Here is a 13,553-nt window from a genome sequence, read left to right on the forward strand (position 1 = left end):
TTCTCTATGTCTGTTTCTCCACTGCTGCCCTGTAAATAAATTCTTTAGTACCATTCTTCTAGATTCCGTATATATGCATTAGAATAAGATATTTATCTTTCTCTTTCTGACTGACTTCACTCTGTATAATAGGTTCTAGGTTCATCCACCTCATTAGAACTGACTCAAAAGAGTTCCTTTTTATGGCTGAGTAATATTCCACTGTGTATATGCACCACAACTTCTTTGTCCATTCATCTGTTGATGGACATCTAGGTTGCTTCCGTGTCCTAGTTACTGTAAATAGTGCTTCAATGAACAATGGGTTACGTGTGTCTTTTTCAATTTTGGTTTCTTCAGGGTATGTGCCTAGGAGTGGGATTGCTGGGTCACATGGTGGTTTTATTCCTAGTTTTTTAAGGAATCTCCATACTCTCTTCCATAGTGGCTGTATCAATTTGTTTTCCTACCAACAGTGCAACAGCATTCCCTTTTCTCCCAGCATTTATTGTTTGTAGACTTTTTGATGATGGCCATTCTGACTGGGAGGCCTGGCATGCTGCAGTCTATGGGGTCACAAAGAGTCAGACACGACTGAGTGACTGAACTGAACCGATTCTGACTGATGTGAGGTGATATCTCATTGTAGTTTTGATGTGTATTTCTCTAATAATGAGCCATGTTGAGCATTTTTTCTTGTGTTTGTTAGCCATCTGTACGTCTTCTTTGGAGAAATGCCTTAGATCTTTGCCCCACTTTTTGTTTGTTTTTCTGGTATTGAGTTGAGTTTTTCTGGTATTTAATTGGTTGTTTTTCTGGCATTGAGTTGTATGAGCCGCTTGTATATTTTGGAAATTAATCCTTTGTCAGTTGTTTCATTTGCTATTATTTTCTCCCATTCTGAGGGCTGTCTTTTCACATTGCTTAGCAAGGTATCCTTTGCTGTGCAAAAGCTTTTAAGTTTAATCAGGTCCCACTTGTTTATTTTTGTTTTTATTTCCGTTACTCTAGGAGGTGGGTCATAGAGAATCTTGCTTTGATTTGTCATCGAGTGTTCTGCCTATGTTTTCCTTTAAGAGTTTTATGGTTTCTGGTCTTACATGGAGGTCTTTAATCCATTTTGAGTTTATCTTTGTGTGTGGTGTTAGGAAATGTTTAAATTTCATTCTTTTACATGTAGCTGTCCAGTTTTCTCAGCACCATTTATTGAAGAGGCTGTCCTTGCCCCACTGTATATTCTTGCCTCCTTTGTCAAAAACAAAGTGCCCATAGGTGCATGGGTTTGTTTCTGGGCTTTCTATCTTGTCCTATTGGTCTATATTTCTGTTTTTGTGCCAGTACTATACTGTTTCAATGACAGTAGCTTTGTAGTATAATCTGAAGTCAGGAAGGTTGATTCTTCCAGCTGCATTCTTCTTTCTCAAGACTGCTTTGGCTATTCGGAGTCTTTTGTGTTTCCATATGAATTGTGAAATTTTTTGTTCTGGTTCTGTGAAAAATGTCATTGGTAATTTGATAGGGATTGCATTGAATCTGTAGATTGTGTTTGGTAGTATAGTCATTTTCACAGTATTGATTCTTCCTACCCAGGAACATGGAATATCTCTCCATCTGTTTATGTTGTCTTTGATTTCTTTCATTAGTGTCATAATTTTCTGTGTACAGTTCTTTTGTCTCCTTAGGTAAGTTTATTCCTAGATATTTAATTCTTTCTGTTGCAATGGTGAAGGGGATTGATTTCTCTTTCTGATTTTTCATTGTTGGTATATAGAAATGCAAGTGATTTCTGGGTACTGATTTTGTATCCTGCAACTTTTCTAAATCCACTGATTAGCTCTAGTAATTCTATGATACTATCTTTAAGGTTTTCTATGTATGGTATGATGTCACCTGCAAACAGTGAGAGCTTCACTTCTTCTTTTCCAATCTGGATTCCTTTTATTTCTTTTTCTCTTCTAATTGCTGTAGCTAGAACGTCCAGAACTATGTTGATAGTGGTGAAAGTGGACACCTTTGTCTTGTTCCTGATCTTAGGGGGAGTGCTTTCAGTTTTTTCACCATTGAGAATAATGTTTGCCATAGGCTTGTCATATATGGCCTTTACTAAGTTGAGGCCTTTACTTCCCTCTTAGAACTGCTTTTGCTGCATCCCGTAGGTTTTGAATTGTGTTTTCATTTTCATTTGTTTCTAGAAATTTTTTGATTTCCCTTTTGCTTTCTTCAGTAACCTCATTTTTCCTCTTGATAGTGGTGAAAGAGGAGAGCGAAAAAGCTGGCTATGTTGAGGTAGGTTCCTTCTATGCCTATTTTTTGAAGAGTTTTAATCATAAATGAGTGCTGAGTTTTGTTAAAGACTTTTTCTCCATCTATTGAGATGATCATATGGTTTTTATCTTTCAATTTGTTAATATGGTGTATCACATTGATTGATTTGCATATATTGAAGAATCCTTGCATCCCTGGAATAAACCCAACTTGATCATGGTGTGTGAGCTTTTTGATGTGTTGCTGAATTCTGTTTCCTAAAATTTTGAGGATTTTTGCATCTATGTTCATTAGTGATATTGGCCTGTAGTTTTTCTTTTTTGTTGTTGTTGTCTGTATCTGGTTTTGGTATCAGGGTGATGGTGGCCTCATAGAATGAGTTTGGAAGTATTCCTTCCTCTGCAATTTTTTGAAGGAGTTTTAGAAGGATAGGCATTAGTTCTTCTCTAATGTTTGATAGAATTCTCCTGTGAAGCCATCTCGTCTTGGGCTTTTGTTTTTTGGGAGATTTTTGATTACAGCCTCCATTTCAGTGCTTGTGATTAGGTTGTTCATAATTTCCATTTCTTCCTATTTCAGTCTTGGAAGATTGAACTTTTCTAAGAATCTGTCCATTCCTTCCAGGTTGTCTATTTTATTGCCATAGAGTTGTTCATAATAGTCTCTTATAATCCTTTGTATTTGTGCATTTTCTGTTGTAACCTCTCCTTTTTCATTTCTAATTTTGTTGATTTGATTCTTCTCTCCCTTTATTTTTTGATGAGTCTGGCTAAAGGTTTGTCAATTCTGTTTATATTCTCTAAGAACCAGCTTTTAGTTTTATTAATCTTTGCAATTGTTTCTTTCACTTCTTTTTCATTTATTTCTGCTCACATCTTAATGGTTTCTTTCCTTCTACTGATTTTGGGGGGTTTTTGTTCTTCTTTATCCAGTTGTTTTAGGTGTAAAGTTAGCTTGTCTATTTGATGTTTTTCTTGTTTTTTGAGGTAGAATTGTATTGCTATAAACTTCCCTTAGAGCTACTTTTGCTGCATTCCATAGGTTTTGAATTGTGTTTTTATTGTCATTTGTTTCCAGAAATTTTTTGATTTCCTTTTTGCTTTCTTCAGTAACCTCATTTTTCCTCTTGATAAGGGTGAAAGAGGAGAATGAAAGAGCTGGCTTAAAACTCAGCATTAAAAAAACTAAGATCCTGGCATCTTGTCCCTTACTTCATGGCAAATAGAAGGATAAAAAGTGGAAACAGTGACAGATTTAATTTTCTTGGGCGCCAAAATCACTGCTGAAAATTAGAAAGACACTTGCTTGTTGGAAGAAAGGATATGACATCCTAGGCTGATTGAAAAGCAGAGTCATCACTTTGTGGGTGGTATAGATCCATACAGTCAAAGCCATGGTTTTTCCAGTCGTCATATACAGATGTGAGAATTGGATTGTAGAGAAGGCTAAGTACAAAAGAAATGATGCTTTTGAATTGTGCTGCTAGAGAAGACTCCTTGAAGTGTCCCTTAGGCTGCAAGAGATCAAAACAGTCAGTCCTAAAGGAAATCAACCCTGAATATTCATTGGAAGGACTGATGACGAAGCTCCAATACTGTGGCCATCTGATGTGAAGAGTTGACTAACTGGAAAAGATCCTGATGATGGAAAAGATTGAAGGCAAAAGAAGAAAGGGGTGGCAGAGGTTGAGGTGGTTGGATGGCATCACTGACTCAATGGACATGAGTTTGAGCCAGCTCTGGGAGATGGTGAAGGATAGGAAAGCCTGGCATGCTGCAATCCATGGGACTGCAAAGAGTCAGACATGACTGAGTGACTGAACAACAACAAAAAAGAAATTTATAGATATCATATAAGAGAATATAATATGATTTTTGAAATGCTTCTTCTACTTAGCATATTATTTTTGAGGTTTACCTGTAGTCTTGTACCAGTAGCTTCTGTTTTTTAAATTATTATTATTGGTGAATACTATTCCAGTGTGTGGGTATACCACATTTTTTTCAATCAGTTTACCAGTTGATAGACATTCAGATTGTTCACAATTTAGGACTGTTGTGAATGTGCTGCTGTGAAAATTACAGATACAAATCTTCGTATGAATGTCAGTTTTCATTTGGACGAATGGCCAATATTCATTGGATGGATAAACAATAAAGGAATTTTTGTGTCATAAGTTTGTGTTTAACCTTTTTTAAGAAAGAAAAAGTTTTCCAAAGTGATTGCATTATTTCTCATTTGCTTCAGCAATGGGCAGGGGGATACATATTTTCACCAGCAGTACTTTTTATTGTCTGAATTTTGATTATGGCCATCCTAGGGTGTGTGAAGTGGTATCTGTGATTTTGATTTGCATTTATCTAGTGAGTTAGTACTCTTGCCTGGAAAATCCCATGGACAGAGGAGCCTGGTGGGCTGCAGTCCATGGGGCCACTAAGAGTAGGACAGGACTGAGCCACGTCACTTTCACTTTTCACTTTCCTGCATTGGAGAAGGAAATGGCAACCCACTCCAGTGTTCTTGCCTTGAGAATCCCAGGGACAGGGGAGGCTGGTGGGCTGCCGTCTATGCGGTCGCACAGAGTCGGACATGACTGAAGCGACTTAGCAGCAGCAGCAGCAGTGATTTATGATGTTGAGCATCTTTTCAAATGCTTGTTGGTCATTTAGATTTATTTTTCAGACAAGTGTCTATTTAGATCCTTTCCTTATTTTTCAACTGGAGGTTTTTATTATTGAGCTGTAGAAGCTCTTTATAGATTCAGGATACAAGTCCTTTCTGAGATATATGATTTGCAATATTTTCTGTCAATCTGTGACTTGTGTTTAATTTTAAAATTTAGAGAACAAAAGGTTTGAAATTTTGATGAAGTCCAATTCATCCATTTTTCTTTTATATATAATAATTTTAGTGTCATATCTAATAAATCTTTGTCTAACCTATTTCAAAAATGCTTTTCTCTCATGTTTTCATTAGAATTCTTAAAGATTTTTCTTTTACATCTAGGTCTATATCCAATTTAAGTTGATTTTTTGTGTGGCATCTCATAAAGAGCTAAGACAATGATTACTATTGCTATTTTTTTACATATGGGTATCCAATTATTTCAGCACCATTTGTTGAAAAAACGTATCCTTTCCCCCTAAATTTCTTTGGCGTTTTGTCAAAAATCATAATATAAATATTATGACCATAAATATTATGGTCATAAATATTATGACCATAAATATTTATGACCATAAATATAAGGGTTTATTTCTGAACTTTCTATTCTGTTCCATCGATCTATGTGTCAGTCCTTATGCTAATCACACTGCCTTGATTATTGTAGCTTTATAGGAAGTTTTGAGATTGAATAAAGTCCTCCTACTTTGCTCTTTTTTTCTAAGTGGAGCCAAATCTTATCTTAGTAATACTCCTTCCACCATATGAAATAGTTTAATTTCTAGTCCTAAAAGAATTATAAAAAATCATGAAAAAGTGCTTTCATGTAAACTGGTCTTTGCAACATAACAAGCTACCTCAAAACTAGTGGCTTAAAAAACAACCATTTGTTTGGCTTACAATTCTGAGCCAGCAATCTGAGATGTGCTTAACAGAACAGTTTTTTCCCTGATCTCGGTCATGTGTCTGTGGTCAGCTGCCAGTCACCGTGACTGTTCTGCTTCTGGAGGTTGACTGGGTGTCAGCTGGGGCAGTGTGGGTAACTGGGCCATGTGTTTCTCATCATGCATCTGACTAGACCGAGCTTGTTCCCATGGCAGCAGGGTACCCACAACAGCAAGAGGAAAGACTTCTGAAATCTCTTTTCACATCGCTTTTGCTAATGTCTCATTAGTTAAGCAAGTGACAAAGCCAAGACCAGCATCCTCTGTGAGGGATCTATCAAAGGAGAATAGAAGATTATATAGGAACTAATTGAAGGCATTACTGGGGTCCATCCACCACATTTTGTAGCAACCTGGAGGAATTAAATGCTTTGAACATGAAGAGAATCACGTTTCTGGATATGCAAAACGAGTTATTTCAAAGCAACCATTTTTTGTCATTGGAACTGACCTAACACAGATTCCTAATCCATTGAGACTCATGTATCATCCAGTAGCTAATCCTAGAGAAGAATACAGAGAAATAAAATGGTTCCTTATAATTTTCCTTCAGATCGAAAAGCTTTGAGGAAACCCAAAGAAACAAAAATATTTCTGCAATAAGAACAATTAGGGATTTCCAATTCCATTCTTTCTTAATTTAATATGATTTACTTTTAGAGCTATATAGTTTCAAGAGATTCTGCTGCTGCTAAGTCGCTTCAGTCATGTCCGACTCTGTGCAACCCCATAGACTGCAGTCCACCAGGCTCCCCCGTCCCTGGGATTCTCCAGGCAAGAACACTGGAGTGGGTTGCCATTTCCTTCTCCAATGCATGAAAGTGAAAATTGAAAGTGAAGTCACTCAGTCGTGTCCAACTCTTCAGGAGTGCATGGACTGCAGCCTAGCAGGCTGCTCCGTCCATGAGATTTTCCAAGCGAGAGTACTGGAGTGGGCTGCCATTGCCTTATCTTTCAAGAGATCCTAGTGGTCATTGCTGAGGCTTCCCTTGTGGCTCTGACAGTAAAGAATCTGCTGCAATGTGGGAGACTTGGATTCGATCTCTGGGTTGGGAGGATCCCCTGAAGGAGGATGTGGCAACCCACTCCAGTATTCTTGCCTGGAGAATTCCATGGACAGAGGGGCCTGGTGTGCTACAGTTCATAGGGCCGCGAAGAGTCAGACATGGCTGAGTGACTAAGCACAGCACAGTGGTCATTGTTGTTCAGTTGCTAAGTCATGTCCGACTCTTTGTGACCCCATGGACTGCAGCCCACCAGGCTCCCCTGTCCTTAACTACCTCCTGCAGTTTGCTCAGATTCATCTGCTTTGAGTGGGTGATGCCATCCTACCATCTCATCCTCTGTCGTCCCCTTCTCCTCCTGCCTTCAATCTTTCCCAGCATCAGGGTCTTTTCCAATGAGTCAGCTCTTTGCATCAGGGGGCCTAGTGGTCATATAGACCCAAATCCAAAGGTTGTACCTTACAGCTCCATCAACAAGATAGACATCCTGACATTAGGATCCACTGCTGCTGCTGCTGCTGCTGAGTTGCTTCAGTCGTGTCCGACTCTGTGTGACCCCATAGACAGCAGCCCACCAGGCTCCCCCGTCCCTGGGATTCTCCAGGCAAGAACAATGGAGTGGGTTGCCATTTCCTTCTCCAATGCGTGAAAGTGAAAAGTGCAAGTGAAGTTGCTCAGTCGTGTCTGACCCTTAGCGACCCCATGGACTGTGGCCCACCAGGCCCCTCTGTCCATGGGATTTTCCAGGTAAGAGTACTGGAGTGGGGTGCCATTGCCTTCTCTGCTACTTTTGCATAAATAACCAAGTCATACAATATTTTGTTGTACTTTTCTGGGAAACAGTTACAAGCAGCTACCAGTATTTTGGTGGGAAGACAGAGCTTTATTTCCAAATTCACATTAGTCTAAATTAATTCATTATTGTTTTTTTCTTTATATGTTGTGGATCGACCATTGGCTTTAGTATTTCTGCTGACACTGCTTTTTATGAAAAGACTTGAAATGTTTTAGCAAAGGGGAGGCTTGAAAGCAGATGAGAGGAAGGAAATTTGAGTAGTCTGGACATAGCCCATCAAGTAGAGCTGTGTGGCTTCAGTGAGTAGTTTTATTATGTTAGGAACAGTAGTTATGGATGAAATATCTACCCCGCGTCTGAGGTCAGTGGCGGCCAGGAGGAGACAACCTGGGTCCGAGGTCAGGGCGGCGGCCGGGAGGAGCTACCCTGCATCCGAGGCCAGTAGCAGCCGGGAGGAGACGCCCCGCATCCGAGGTCAGGGGCAGTGACCCTGAGGAGCCACCCATGCCCGAGGCTAGGGCTGGTGGCCGGGAGGAACAACCCGAGGAGGGGTGGCTGCGCAGGCACAGGAGGGCCTAGAGGAGCTATCCCACGTTGAAGGTCAGGAACGGCGGTGGTAAGGAGATACCCCTCGTCCAAGGTAAGGAGCAGCGGCTGTGCTTTGCTGGAGCAGCCTGAAGAGATACCCCACGCCCAAGGTTAGAGAAACCCAAGTAAGATGGTAGGTGTTGCAAGAGGGCATCAGAGGGCAGACACACTGAAACCATACTCACAGAAAACTAGTCAATCTAACCATACTAGGACCACAGCCCTTGTCTAACTCAATGAAACCAAGCCATGCCTGCGGGGCAACCCAAGACGGGTGGGTCATGGTGGAGAGGTCTGACAAAATGTGCTCCACTGGAGAAGGGAATGGCAAGCCACTTCAGTATTCTTGCCTTGAGAACCCCATGAACAGTATGAAAAGGCAAAATGATAGGATACCAAAAAAGGAACTCCTCAGGTCAGTAGGTACCCAATATGCTACTGGAGATCAGTGGAGAAATAACTCCAGAAAGAATGAAGGGATGGAGCCAAAGCAAAAACAATACCCAGCTGTGGATGTGACTGGTGATAGAAGCAAGATCCAATGCTGTAAAGAGCAATATTGCATAGGAACCTGGAATGTCAGGTCCATGAATCAAGGCAAATTGGAAGTGGTCAAACAAGAGATGGCAAGAGTGAACGTCGACATTCTAGGAATCAGCGAACTAAAATGAACTGGAATGGGTGAATTTAACTCAGATGACCATTATATCTACTACTGCAGGCAGGATCCCTCAAAAGAAATGGAGTAGCCATCATGGTCAACAAAAGAGTCAGAAATGCAGTACTTGGATGCAATCTCAAAAATGACAGAATGATCTCTGTTCGTTTCCAAGGCAAACTATTCAATATCACAGTTATCCAAGTCTATGCCCCAACCAGTAACGCTGAAGAAGCTGAAGTTGAACTGTTTTATGAAGACCTACAGGACCTTTTAGAACTAACACTCAAAAAAGATGTCCTTTTCATTATAGGGACTGGCATGCAAAAGTAGGAAGTCAGGAAACACCTGGAGTAACAGGCAAATTTGGCCTTGGAATGTGGAATGAAGTAGGGCAAAGACTAATAGAGTTTTGCCAAGAAAATGCACTGGTCATAGCAAACACCCTCTTCCAACAACACAAGAGAAGACTCTACACATGGACATCACCCGATGGTCAACACCAAAATCAGATTGATTATATTCTTTGCAGCCAAAGATGGAGAAGCTCTATACAGTCAACAAAAACAAGACCGGGAGCTGACTGTGGCTCAGATCCTGAACCCCTTATTGCGAAATTCAGACTCAAATTGAAGAAAGTAGGGAAAACCACTAGACCATTCAGGTATGACCTAAATCAAATCCCTTATGATTATACAGTGGAAGTGAGAAATAGATTTAAGGGCCTAGATCTGATAGATAGAGTGCCTGATGAACTATGGAATGAGGTTCGTGACATTGTACAGGAGACAGGGATCAAGACCATCCCCACAGAAAAGAAATGCAAAAAAGTAAAATGGCTGTCTGGGGAGGCCTTACAAATAGCTGTGAAAAGAAGAGAGGTGAAAAGCAAAGGAGAAAAGGAAAGATATAAGCATCTGAATGCAGAGTTCCAAAGAATAGCAAGAAGAGATAAGAAAGCCTTCTTCAGTGATCAATGCAAAGAAATAGAGGAAAAGAACAGAATGGGAAAGACTAGAGATCTCTTCAAGAAAATGAGAGATACCAAGGGAACATTTCATGCAAAGATGGGCTCAATAAAGGACAGAAATGGTCTGGACCTAACAGAAGCAGAAGATATTAAGAAGAGGTGGCAAGAATACACGGAAGAACTGTACAAAAAAGGTCTTCACGACCCAGATAATCATGATGATGCGATCACTGACCTAGAGCCGGACATCTTGGAATGTGAATTCAAGTGGGCCTTAGAAAGCATCGCTATGAACAAAGCTAGTGGAGGTGATGGAATTCCAGTTGAGCTGTTTCAAATCCTGAAAGATGATGCTGTGAAAGTGCTGCACTCAATATGCCAGCACATTTGGAAAACTCAGCAGTGGCCACAGGACTGGAAAAGGTCAGTTTTCATTCCAATCCCAAAGAAAGGCAATGCCAAAGAATGCTCAAACTACCACACAATTGCACTCATCTCACATGCTGGTAAAGTAATGCTCAAAATTCTCCAAGCCAGGCTTCAGCAATACGTGAACTGTGAACTCCCTGATGTTCAAGCTGGTTTTAGAAAAGGCAGAGGAACCAGAGATCAAATTGCCAACATCCGCTGGATCATGGAAAAAGCAAGAGAGTTCCAGAAAGACATCTATTTCTGCTTTATTGACTATGCTAAAGCCTTTGATTGTGTGGATTACAATAAACTGTGGAAAATTCTGAAAGAGATGGGAATACCAGACCACCTGACCTGCCTCTTGAGAAATCTGTATGCAGGTCAGGAAGCAACAGTTAGAACTGGACATGGAAGGACAGACTGGTTCCAAATAGGAAAAGGAATATGTCAAGGCTGTAATTGTCACCCTGCTTACTTAACTTCTATGCAGAGTACATCATGAGAAACGCTGGACTGGAAGAAGCACAAGCTGGAATCAAGATTGCCGGGAGAAATATCAATAACCTCAGATATGCAGATGACACCACCCTTATGGCAGAAAGTGAAGAGGAACGAAAAAGCCTCTTGATGAAAGTGAAAGAGGAGAGTGAAAAAGTTGGCTTAAAGCTCAACATTCAGAAAATGAAGATCATGGCATCCGGTCCCATCACTGCATGGGAAATAGATGGGGAAACAGTGGCTGACTTTATTTATTTATTTATTTTGGCTCCAAAATCACTGCAGATGGTGACTGCAGCCATGAAATTTAAAGATGCTTACTCCTTAGAAGGAAAGTTATGACCAACCTAGACAGCATATTCTAAAGCAGAGACATTACTTTGCCAACAAAGGTCCGTCTCGTCAAGGCTATGGTTTTTCCTGTGGTCATGTATGGATGTGAGAGTTGCACTATAAAGAAAGCTGAGTGCCGAAGGATTGATGCTTTTGAACTGTGGTGTTGGAGAAGACTCTCGAGAGTCCCTTGGACTGCAAGGAGATCCAACCAGTCCATCCTAAAAGAGATCAGTCCTGGGTGTTCATTGGAAGGACTGATGTTGAAGCTGAAATTCCAATACTTTGGCCACCTAATGTGAAGAGCTGACTCATTTGAAAAGATCCTGATGCTGGGAAAGATTAAAGGTAGAAGGAGAAGGGGATGACAGAGGATAAGATGGCTGGATGTCATCACCAACTCAACGGACATGAGTTTGTGTAGGCTCTGGGAGTTGGTGATGGACAGGGAGTCCTGGTGTACTGCAGTTTATGGGGTCACAAAGAGTCGGACACAAGTGAGCGACTGAACTGAACTGAATTGATGAAGAAATGGAGGCGTGCCCTTGGTCAGAGATGGGCGTTGTTGCTGCCGTCTATAGTGGTGATCGATTAAATCACCTGCGGACTTCAGGCTCTGTTTAAATATGTGGATGAAGCAAGAAAGATGATGTCTGTCAAAGATGAGTTCCGTCATTAATTAAATTAACAGCACATTTTACTAACTCTAATTAGTAGAAAATAAGCCACAGAAATATAGTAATTAAAGCATGCTAATCTGATTAGCATCACAATATTGTTATAGGATACTTGATAATAGAGAATCACCAGATAAGACTGGAGAGATGCAGGGATCTGTTTGAAAGTGGATTGTGTGTGTGTTCAGTTGCTTCAGTCAAGTCCGACTGTGCAACTCTATGGACTGTAGCCTGCCATGTTCCTCTGTCCACGGGATTCTCTGGGCAAGAGTACTGGAGTGGGTTGCCATGCCCTTCTCCAGGGGATTTTACCGACCCATGTATCAAACCAGTGTCTCCTGAATTGCAGGCAGATTCTTTACTGCTGAGCCACCCAGGAATACCCCTGAAAGAAGAGGGTAGTTGCAAATGATACCTAAACCTGGAGCTGCTGTTGGATTGCCAGAATGTTTGAAGGAATATGCCTGAAAAACAGCCTGAAAATCATAAGATATTGTTGAATTGATAAAAAACCTTCTTTCTAGAAGGAGGGCTATAAAATACAGGACCAACTGCAACAAAAGGAGCTAAATGTTAAGTTCAGTGCTTTCACTAGCTGAGCAAGATTTTAGCCAGTAGGGGCCGAGCCTCTCAAAATTTCAAATTTATGCAGTCTGTAGAGTAGAAAGGTTATGAGCTGCCTGTGCTTTGCTTTATCCAAACCTACACAATGAAGGCAGTGTCCATTTGAGACATTTAGACAAAGGGTATCCAAGTATATTGTGGTTTGGGAGAAATGCAGTTTTGTTCAATTCAATGCAGTAGAAATCATACCATTATATTATCATGTGCATCCCCTCCAGTGTTCTTTCTTGGTCTCACTTTGTATAGAACTAACTTTAGTTTATGGATGTAGATAGATGAAAACTGTCCATTTTCTTTCCACCAGTTTCCAGCCCTCCCTCTCCCCCATTTTCTGGTTTGTAAAGATTCCAATTACCTCAAAAACTGAATGCTATACTAGGTCATCTGTCTCCAGTATTTTCTATATGTATATACGGTGCATTGTTTATGAGGCTTTCGTAATATTTAGGTAACCATAAACCAGCAGAAACCATAACAAAGGTTCACTGTTAAATCATAACTGAAGTTTTTAGAAGGTATTCAATTATAAATTAAATTAAAAAATGGTATAGTTTATATTGACTTAGTCTTCTAATATCTGGCATCGACTATTTTAAATTTTTATTTTCAGTATGGGCTTATTATAAGAATAGATTTTCCTTCAGTTTGGCAAATGCTGAGACATAAGAAAATCATTTTACGGGGCCAGTATTATAACAGAAGGTTATGGCCATTTCAAATCAAATCATTTTTAAAAAAATAGACATTTTATTGTCAAGTCAATGTCATAGATTTCAGCCACGCTTGTGTCACCCTGCCTATTGAAATGATTTAGTTCAAACTAAAACAACATATTCAGTATAGATTTTTTATTAAAACTTTCTACTAAGAGAAAAGAATTGTTTTTGGTGCTCATGGCTAGAAAACAAAACGACGCAGTGAACAATTTCTGGGATAGTCTCTAGTTAAATTTATTAACCTAATTCCTTGTATGTATTTAATTCATTAATTGTTATTCACAATATATAATTTATAGCTCTCACAAACTATGATGTGAAATTCGATTTCAATTGAACTAATACGTGTTTGACAAAGGAAATATATGTATTTTTAGCCAATGAGTATTTGTTGAGAACCCCATAAGATACATTATTCTGCCCTGT

The sequence above is a fragment of the Budorcas taxicolor genome, chromosome 24 (genome assembly GCF_023091745.1).
Source record: "Budorcas taxicolor isolate Tak-1 chromosome 24, Takin1.1, whole genome shotgun sequence".
In the NCBI taxonomy this organism is placed as follows: Eukaryota; Metazoa; Chordata; class Mammalia; order Artiodactyla; family Bovidae; genus Budorcas; species Budorcas taxicolor.